The sequence below is a fragment of the Silene latifolia genome, chromosome 10 (assembly GCF_048544455.1).
Source record: "Silene latifolia isolate original U9 population chromosome 10, ASM4854445v1, whole genome shotgun sequence".
Classification (NCBI taxonomy): domain Eukaryota; kingdom Viridiplantae; phylum Streptophyta; class Magnoliopsida; order Caryophyllales; family Caryophyllaceae; genus Silene; species Silene latifolia.
Genome location: NC_133535.1, coordinates 29382119 through 29393579, shown reverse-complemented (window position 1 = coordinate 29393579; position 11461 = coordinate 29382119).

Sequence of the window (11461 nt, the reverse complement as noted above, 5' to 3'; positions counted from 1 at the left end):
TTTACTCGGTCGAGTGTCATAGAGCAGGAACGAAATTCAAATTTTAATATACCTGCAAAACGAGTAACATTGTTCGGAGTTCCGTGCAATCGGGCTCGTCACTGTTAGAGCTTACTCCTACCACATCGACACACACCACTACAAATTATGCATATTTATGACCAAAGCAATCGACGTTTCCATCCACATTCCTTACTTTATTATCACGACAGCTTAAACGCAACCCGTGGACATATATACCAATTAACTACTTCACCTACAAAGTTTAATCTATATACCACATCAATACACATTCCACTATTCATCTTATACTTACCTTAAGCAGAACGTTTGTGAGACAGCAACCATTATTAAACAGATCATTTAACTTAACCTTGCCATACATTTCGGCAACTCATTCACCAATTCAAGACTTTTCCACTACTATAGACTCTACATGCAATTTTCACATTGATGCACATTTCTTAATTCATAGATGTACACGGCAACAGTCCGCACACAATAACTCCTATCAACTACCCTTTCCCGGTGGCTGGCTTAAGCACGATGGGGCCATGATTTTGAAATGAGGGCGCCTACTCACCCAAAATCTAGCATCGGTTGGGGCTCCCAACGCACATACACCAGGTTCATTTTAGTTTGACACTCTATATTCATTTAGTTCATCGGTTCAGGTTCCAAAATCGTTGGCTCTGATACCACTTTGTAACACCCCCATACACCGGGATGCCTTACCAAGGACCATTCAAGTATATGAACGTGTTACCATCTCGGTTACTCGAGGTAGTAGATCAAATAGACAATAAAAGAACATCTATAATATAGATTTAAGTACTCTTTACAACCATGTACACAATCGATTATAAGAATGATAAGGACTACACTATTACTCATATCTCTACACATCTAGACCAGGAGCGTGATGACTCGACTCCCTCCATGCCCTGCAGCAACAGACCCATTGTACCTGCTAAGCCAACTGATCCCCATCCCCAAATGGATCACCACAGTTTTGAAAACATAACACGGGGTCAGTACTGTATAATCGAATAAGACAAACAAGATAAACAACTAGCTGATCATCCACCATTTCGATCTCCAAAATCTCACACAGTAACTGACTACACCTCGAGGTGTGTAGCCCTGCCAGATTACTCATCGCAACAGGTAATCCTCGCCGCCAGTAGGGGACCGCAGCCAATCCCCGCCTAAACCCCGCTCATCAACGAGCGATATCCCTGTCCCTTAATGTGCACATCCCTTCCTGTGACGGGTTCCACGAAGGGTGAACTAGGGTGTGAAGCCACTCCTGCAAGTGACTCCACCACAATCATCACAATCGTCATAACATCCATAATTGTCACAGCACCACAACATCACAATCGTCACAACACCACAATATCACAATCGTCACAACACCACAACATCACAACCACCACCACAACACCATCACTCTGATGACCAGCAGATAACAACAATTGCAATACAAACAAATCTTAAATCAATTAACAGAGACTGAGTAGGGAAATCCTACCTCATTGCCAACCACGAAATGCATCCACATATAGCCAAGTAAGACTCCGAAACGCATCCTACAAAGATGACCACATCCTATTATACAACTATTCCCAACAATCTACTGAGAGGGACTACAAGACAGTGGCTTACCTAAAAACGCAGAACGACGGCGACACGGGCGACGACCACGCACGCATCCTTCCTATACAAACCCCGTCCTTCCCGTGGTTGGGGTGTATGCCACATACTTAAGAATATATGGAGGTAGAGGTGATAGGAGAGAGAGATAGGCTAGGGTTAGAGGAAGAGGAACTGTCGAGAAATGAGAAATGAAATGAATCTCGCGAACTTGCATTTTTATATTAACGCGTCAACAGCAGCCATACTCAGTCGAGTACTGGCATACTCGACCGAGTAGGCTCTACTCGGTCGATTATAAACAATACTCGACCGAGTAGCCTCTGCTAGGTCGAGTAAACACTCCGGTAAAGTGCTATTCTAACCTAGTCTCTCACCTATTCCTTCCTAAGGTCTTTCTTGGTCAAAAGGGTCGGTTACAAGAGTCCTTAAATATCCTCGGTATTACAATGATGATGATGATGATGATGATGATGATGATGTTGATGATGATGATGATGATGTAGATTGAGTTTTTAGAAATTTAAGTTTAATAGGAGTGTGGTAGGATAGGATGAGTTTTAATTAACATAGGGAGTGTAGTTTGGGGATAAAAAACAAGTTTTTAGGAGGGAAATTTGAATTTGTGGACTTTAATGAGGTTTTTCGGCCATTTTGGTAATGATAGTAGGTCGGAGGCATTATAATGGTAGTGATTGTGAAAAAGAGGACTTAAGGTGTTACTGTTTATCAATCGATCCTACCTAAAAATAGGTGGTAGAATTAACTCCCTCCATTATGGGATATATGGACTTCTAACTGAATGAAACTTGCTATATTGATCACTAGCATAAATGGTAGATGTTTCATGTAATTATTGGCTTAATGAAGTTATACCTTGTCATTAGCTATAAAAGAAGATGAAAGTTATGTAGTTTTAGCATCCTCATATCCTCGTTGTTGTATTTATTTGAGTGATCAATAAAACTCCTAGTGCGACTATAATAAGGACGTAGCCAAGTTGGTGAACCTCGTAAATATTGTGTCCTTGTTAGTTTTTCGATTCTTATTATTTTTATTATTGTATAAGTGGCTCATACCAAAAATTCCTACAAACTGGTATCAGAGCCTGGTTGGGTGAGTGAGGGAAGAGTGATCCACTAAAATTCACAATAATGGAAGAAGGCAAAATTTTGTTTGATAAATTCGATGGGAAAGATTTTTTTCTACAAAATGCAAATAACGGATTATTTGTATTTAAAGAATATAAATCTTCATTTGGAAAACACTAAGCCAAATTCCATGGAAAAGGAAGAGTGAAAAAAATTGGACAGGCAAGCACTAGATATGGTGAGATTAACATATTGTTTGGTTTAGAAATGCAAGAAGGAACCACGATGACAGATCATATTAATGATTTTAATGTGATCACGAGACAACTGACATGCTAAATCTCACACCTATAAAAAATAAACCAACCGGCCTAAACTAATGCAGTAGAGGTAGTCGGGATCGTATCTACAGGGAGACAAATGTGTTCTATCTGCTAATTATAGTTTGTCTAAGTAATAAATTGGGGGTTTTGTTTGTTTATTTGTTATACTAAAGTAGTGAATAATAGAGAAATAAAGTGTAGAAATCGAGTCTAAAAATATAAAGGGAGATAGTTAGGATTGTCGGTTCACCATGGTCTAACAACGGTCAAAAGTAAGGGTCAAGATAAGTATAATTACGGTCTCAAGGGTAATGAAAAGGTCCTCTTGGTCCGCTATTCGCCCTAGAATGCTTCTAATATGCTCTCGCTCTTATTAGGGTATTCCATTGTTCATAGAAGGTATCACTCTCTCCAATCTCTCGATCTACGTCGTAGTTTACCAGATTAAATAACTAGTCGCATGCATTCTCATCACGAGAGGACTGTCAAAGCTGTTGTTGATAGAGTGAAGTATATTGTTACTGTTAGAATGCTTATGTTTCCTCAACATGCTCATTCTCAATTCATGTTAGATAGTTTAAGGAATTAGACCTTTGGCCTTGTATGCTAGTGTCTTTACTATCTACTATGATAGTCTTGAAAAAATTGTAATTTCTTTTCTTATTGAAATGAAATGATATCTTTTTGCAACAAAAAAAAAAAAAAAAAAAAAACTCAAACACGGTAGTTACACCAGATTTAATATCCTAATTAAATACCGTCACATAACCATGGATTCCCTAAATCCCTACATAAGGAAATTAGCTACGCATAATTGTAATGATAAACTTAGTAATAATATTCGAAATTAAACTAAACATGATGAAAAGAAGTAAATAATACTTAAACGTACGACTTGCAATGATAAGGGAGAAAGAACGAAAATAATGTAAAAGAAATAAATGAAGAACTAAGATTAAATAATTACCGGAAAATAAAGGAAGCAACGTTACAAGTTTTCAGATCCAAATTCCAAAGCAAAGTAACGTGTAAAAGAGAATTTTTGCAAGAGTAAATATAAGCTAAAATTGTTCTTCGTTTGTCTTTATATAAAGATAGCTAAGATTTATTAATTAAACAACTAATGGGTCGAATTAAAACTTAAATCAACACGGCCTAATATTCAAAACAGTCGATCGACTAAAAGAACAGTCGATCGACTTTTTCCTCTGATGAAACCAGTCGATCGACCAAATAGGGCTGTCGATCAACTTTTCTGAAGAATCAGCAGCGTCCAACTTCAATCTGGCGAGCTTCCTCATGTCTTCACGCATTCCAACATGATATTTACCGAGCTTAACTTCACTAGTATCCAAAATGTGACTCCAGGAATGGGTTTTGGGCTTGTTTATACTCCTTCGGGTCCAAATCTGCAATAAATACAAAATAACACAAAGTAGCAAATTCATGGGAGAATAGTAGCCTATTTCATACATTGTGTTCAGCAAACACCAGCAGCATCAAAATATATAGGAGAAAGGGTACGCAAAACGAGATGAAAATAAGTAAAGCAGAAAAGGAAGAGAACTCACAACACAGGGCGCGCAAAAGACCTCCCTAAGGCAGCCAACAACAAGGGGAGGTCGTAGCCTGCTGTTAGTAGTCGTCTCCCGCAAGGTAGGCGTCCTCCTCCTCCCTCTGTCGATAACACGAAGCAAGCCCAGAATGGTACCTCTCCTCCACCTCAGTTATGTCCTCCTCCGTAGTAGCCGTGTCTGCAATGGCAGAGAAGTCGCCCTCAGGGTAGCCGCAGTAAGACAGATGTGGCCACCCAGTTGGTGGAAACCATCCAAAACGGGCGTAGCCGTCGTACACATGGAACCCTACTAAAGCCTGGTTCAGCTCCATCCTATCTATACGCCTGCACATATCAAGTAAAAGGTAATCCTGCCCCACCTGGTCTATGACCAGTGGGGGCTCAAAAGGAGGGGGCAAATATAGTGAGTCAGGTATACCGTTTGAGGTCCAGTCTGAGTCTCGGTCTCAGTAGTGGAGGGTGCAGTCCGTGGAGAAGCATGAGGCGAGGTACGTGGTGCCCTATAAGACTGACCCGTCTCCCTAGTGGAGCGAGAAGACTGCCTAGAGTAAGCGGTGGACTTCTCGGGCAGCGAGTAAGAAAGGTGGTAGACGGGAAAAGGAGGTCGGGCTACTTTTTTCCTAACATGGGACATAGGAATAAGAGGCGGGAGAGTGTCACAAGGTAAAGGGACTGACAAGTACGTGGAGATCTTCCTCGCATAATCATCAGTCAACCAATGTAAATGCTTCATGTATGACACAGTAAAAAGATATTAACTATCAATGTCTGACTCCGCGTGTCCAATGGACAACATGCCCTAGGGGAAATCAGGAAAGAGACGGCGGCGATATGAGTAACCAACAACCCCCCCCCCCGCAGTGAATGGAGGATAAGGCTTCGATCGCGACATTAGTAAATCGCTGAGCAACAAGATAAGCAATATTAAGAACATATTGAGGTCGACTATCAATATTTAGATAACCTGCCAAAATGGACAACTCCTCAACATTCACATTATTGGACTCTTTCCTAGGGAATAGTGTACCGCCCGCCTATAAGGCGGGGCCAGACACGGATAGGTGGATGATGAACAAATTTCCCCCGCTTCCAACCCTTAAGGTGATCACCTATGGCGCCCCACATGGGCTCAACTAACTTCCCAGGGGCCGTGTATGGTCCCTCACTGTTTATGCGTAAGTAAGCGTCAAACTCAGCCAAGGTCATACGAAACTCTTGGTTAAACATGCGAAAGTGGACGCAATCAGAATTTGCGTCCTCGTCATAGTCCTCACCATAAATTTTAAAACTGCTAAAGAATTCAAGGGTGGATGTCTGGTAAGTATATTCCCTCATACTCACCAAACTAGACATACCCATTCCATTCAAAATTTCCACAACGGGTTCATAAATTCCCAAAGACACTAGACCGTCACGGTCTAGAAAATGGGTTGGAATAATAGGGTGTTCTGAGAGAGCACTAAACTGGTTCTTTTGCATTATAGATGAGAAAATAACCTCGGGGTAATCGCACAAGCCTTCAATAGGCGGAATAGGAGTATACGGGATAAGTGCAGTACCCATTTATGTCAGCATCAGGTGGCTGCCATGGCTACTACTCGAGGCAGGCGGCGTCGTCTCGGTCGTGACAATTATTGTTCTGCAATCCGTCTTCTCTTTCCTTCCATTCTTTATGCAACACACAAATAATCTTAAAATAGCACCTTAAAAACCAACATAAAATCCCCCAAATCGACAAAAATCCTAACCCTAATTTCAAAATTGACTAATTGACACATCAAAAGGGTAGATTAAGCATGAAAGGCGATTTGGACACTAAAATCAAAAACCCCCAAATTGAAACCCTACTTTTTTTAACCAAATTGATTATAAAAAAGGGTATAAACATTGAAATAAATGGGGAAACGAAATTAGATAAGGGGAAACTTACTTGCATGAAGTATAGAGATGAAAACTAGGAGGAAAATAGCACCAAAAACAAGCAATAAAAATGAAATAGAGAGGAGGAAGGAGACAGGTCGTGTATCGTTGCTGCTTGCTCTCCTTCAAGTTTTTTTTTTCTTTTTGTTTTGGTGTAAATGAGTGAATGAAAGGGAATAATAAATCCCCTATATTAAGTTATGACACGCTGTCAGACTGAGTTTAGTCGATCGACAACTTCTTTCAGTCGATCGACTTTTTTCAACAAACCTGCTCTTTAATTTTAGTCGATCGACTAAACAATCAAGTCGATTGATTTTTTCAACAATTCTGCTTTTTAAATTTAGTCGATCGACTAAAATTAAGTCGATCGACTTTATTCACCATATGCACGCTGTGTGTTTTCCTCCTTTTTGTGCGTAATAGTCGTAACTTGAACTGCCTTGGAATAATACCCGAAAATCCATACATAATTTCCAACAAAAGGCAGACAATGCACGCAAATAATTCAAAAGCACTCGGTGACAAATCCTAAACTAAGAAGCAATTAAAGCACACACAGAAGAATTAAAGAGTTCATTACAAAATGTATACAATCCGGGTTACTTTCCGGTCAGCGCTGGTTTTTAAGGTCCCGCTCTACTCTTGTTACCTCAATTCTCAAGCTCAGAAATGGGGTTAAAGTACAGCAACTCGGCCACTCCAATAAAGTCATTGGCCCATGGTAATGTTTTACTTGGTGACTATTTACCTTAAACCTGGCTCCCGCAGAGTTTTCTAGCTCAACTGACCCATATTTGGAAACAGACGTCACCGTATAAGGGCCACTCTGTTAGGTTCATATACCTATTATTAGACTCCTCTAATAGTGAACTAATTAACTTGTTAATTATTTGTTCTTTAGATCTAGTGCATGCATAACAAAATGAAAGATTTATAAGAAAAACAATGTTCCTTACATTGTTATGTATTTCGAAAATATGGGCACAAGTAAGGTCACCTTCCTTCACTTGTTCTTGAGCTAAATATGATGGATGATCCTCCTAAGACTCCAAGTATAGAAGCCACTCCAATAAATTGCACCCAAGATTAATCCCAAAAATTCCTACTAATATTAAGTAGATATGTAGTAGAAATATTACCTTAATAATACTAATGATCTTGCATTACTACCTCTAGTAATATATGATGAGTGTATTAGTATTTTTAGAGAGTTTTATGCAATTGTATGTGAGGAAAAATTGAGAGAAAAACAAGTAAAGAAGCAACAACAAAAATGAGCAACTCATGCTCTTCTTTAAAGGCCAAAACCGGTTGGCATTACTCCATGTAGGAATCTTTGCTTTTTGTTTTTTTACTCTTTGTTTAGTGTAGGAAGCCTAGGTGTAAGATGTAGTATGTAAAGGCTAGTGTGATATGTCACAATCACACAATAGCCAACATCAACATAAGACAAAAGAGCATCTATTGTGCTCTTATAATGGCTGAAATTTTGGTCCTTATTTGGTCCATATTTGCTTTTTGTCATTTTTCCCACAAATGCTTATAAGTCATATGTTTAACAATCTTACATATTTAATTATTAATGTAATCATTTAACACTTAAATATTACAAATAATAATATAATATACACTCCACTTTTTGAGTAGTATACTACCATTATATCATCATATAATGGGTCCCATAATTACTAGTTAGTTAAAATTACAACTTCTTGTAACTTTAAATAACTATACTTCTACCTCAAAACTTCTATTAATGCCTCAACCAATTTAGTAATATAACACTTAATTACTAAATTTAATCTTATTTAATCACATTAAAATAAGACGCAAAATTGCACTCCCATAATTAAGGAATTAATTAATTCGTATCGCATACAATTAATTAAATATCTATTTGGGCCTAATCCTATATGTGTGACCTAAAGGGATCAACTGACCACCACCGTCACACGACAGTAATGTCAAACTCTAGTTAGCCAATCATTACCGATTAATGACGGTCAGTCGACTGTATAAAGAATCATCCCTCACGTATTCTTAATATGAGATTAATAATGATATTTAAATCATGTGATCGCACTATTGTTGAGGACACATTTCCCAACAATCTCCCACTTGTCCTCGACAAGTGTGCGTCACCAATTCTCTTGTCCTATTACAATCTCCCACTCAATGCAAGGTGTCTTGCAGGTCGTACTTACATTTGATCATATCTTGAGTGGTTTTCTCGATCTGGAGATTAACTATCTGACCGGAATTATCTATCAGAGATACCTTCCGAGCGTGACCACGCATTTCCAGTTAACTACTCCTCGAGTGGCCTTGAGATTTCAAACAACCCTGACAAAGGGTGGACAATTCCTATCGCCCTATTCCCTTCGTTCAGCCACAGTCCATCATAACCCAAAATATACCCAGTTTGACCTCATTTACGAAATCGTAGAGTATAAATCAAAGCTAATCAGAAGTTGTGCCAACTTGGGCGAATAGTCTCTAGTCAAAAGAATTGACTCATAAGAATACTATAGTAGCTCTTGCCACGACCAGGCTTTATGAATTACGAGAACTCTATAAGCGGTCATCGCCGACAGATTGTCCCATACTACCGCCTATGTGATCGACTAGTCATCCCATATGACTCTATGGCACTTGAACTTGCCATCAATCGCATCACACTCTAGTCACTTCGAGACGTCACCTCATATAAGTAACTAGGGGCGAATACCATGTCAATCCAGTTCACTTTAATGGGGTTCAATTTGTCTCTACAACCCATTCGGATACGACAAGGTAGCGGTTGAGTTTAATGAAACTCAAACGATAAATGTGATTATCGCATATGAATAGTCAATACACTATTACTACTTCATATTCTATAATCTCTAGTGTATTAAAACACTAGTTAAAATGCAATACAAGCTTGGCAAGTGGATATACCCGATATCCATATATTCCAACTTAATTAATTGCTATTTCCATCCATTCAATGTCATCTTCTAATGACATGAATTCATTTCTAAGTATTTGTTTGTACTTATGCTAGACTTGGGCTCTTTAACTTGAAAGACGCTCCCACTGTTATCGCATAACATGTGATAAAGTCACTTGTAGAGGGATTCACCCTTAATCCCTACGTTGACTATTTTATCACAACTTAGATTCCTTTTGTAGATATTTGCAATGCGCGAAACTAAAACACCTTTCTTAGTCTCTTACTCCTTAGTCAATAACATTAGCTTAGGATTTCATCAAATCCTTTTAAGCTTGGAAACTAAAGTTTGTGCAACCCTTCAACACAAACTTAGTTTATCATCCAAACATGTGTACAAGTCATCAATTGTACTTTAAGGCTTTCACAAGCCCATCTAATGAATTAACTTATTATTGATTCATAATGTACCTAGCATATGGTACATCATAGCACATGCGTCTGTTGGCATACATAATCGTTCTAATGGCGAAAACATTAGTAATTGATTTCATGTAATCAACAACTTAATGGGTTCAGTGAACGATTATGATTCCATCATAGTAATTCCACTTTCATCATCATGAATAAGCCATTCAACTTTGTTGTTGTACAACAGATGTGAAATATCTTATCCTCATAAGACTCTCAACTCTATGCCAATATTCTCTCACATAGATTCAAAATCTAGAATACTTTGCATCCCTTTCCATGTCTCTCAATTACTCTTACCAGAAGAGAGCATTGGTATATTATTCTCAATGAGTAATATGTTATCAACATATAAGACATGGAGAAACAATTATAGCTCCCACTTAACTTCATGTATATTATGATACATCAATCATGTGAATAAAACAATTCACTATAATCACATGAACGAAAAGTATAATCCTTTAATGCTAGCTTAAGACCATCTTGTGATCACTTAAGATTGCTATGCATAATATGTTAGGATTCTTAGATCTTTATCTAAGGTTTTGTGTTTTAAAACACTTCCTTCTCTAAATTCCCATTTTAGAAAAGCGAATTCTATTTGCCATTCTTCATTAAAATGAAATGCGGCAATTCCTAACACAATTTATCTTGATCAACTTCTTAATGTAAATCTTATGCATTTGTGTACTCTAAAGCTCTATTTCCCTTTAAAGAGACCCTCACTTTAAAGTAAATCTACTCATGAGCAACAATTTTCGGATTGTAATGCTTCGGCTCGTATGTAATAAGGTCATGATACTATCACTTTCACAAAGTAATATTTTTAAACACTAAGACATGTGCGATAGACTCCCACTGAACTATGCTCTCATACTATCTTCATAGATAATAGTTCAATACCAACTCCCACTCTATAATTCTATTACTTTCACAAAGTAACATTTTAACTATAAGAGATGTTTGTGACGATACATCCTACTCCCACTCTATCTCTCAGAAATACATCTATCTTCTTGAGAGATAGTTTTGTGAGGCACAAACATATATATTTAACGGAGTATTAGGAGTTTATCTAGACTATGTATTAGCTTTCAAAGGGCCATCCTAACATGGCAGCTAGATAATATACGAGTCTTATCCATGTCATCTGTTTAATAGACTCTCTATTCTAGGTATCTCATGGTTGACCATCCAATTAGAATTACTTGTCCGTTTTGGATTGCAAATTCCCAAAATTGAGTTCATCAACTCAAACCGACTCATATTAGTTTGATCTTATGGGTAGTGACGCTAGGTCATAATCCATCTTTAATAAATCAAATTTATTACTTAGATCTTTGCCACTACGATTGGGTCGTAATGCTTAGAACTTTATTCAATTGGTTCTCTACGTCATTTTAGAAATTTCCCAAATCTCTCAAATGCTACACTTTATATTTGATTAAGTAAATATACCCTTATCTACTTAAATCATTGGTAAAAG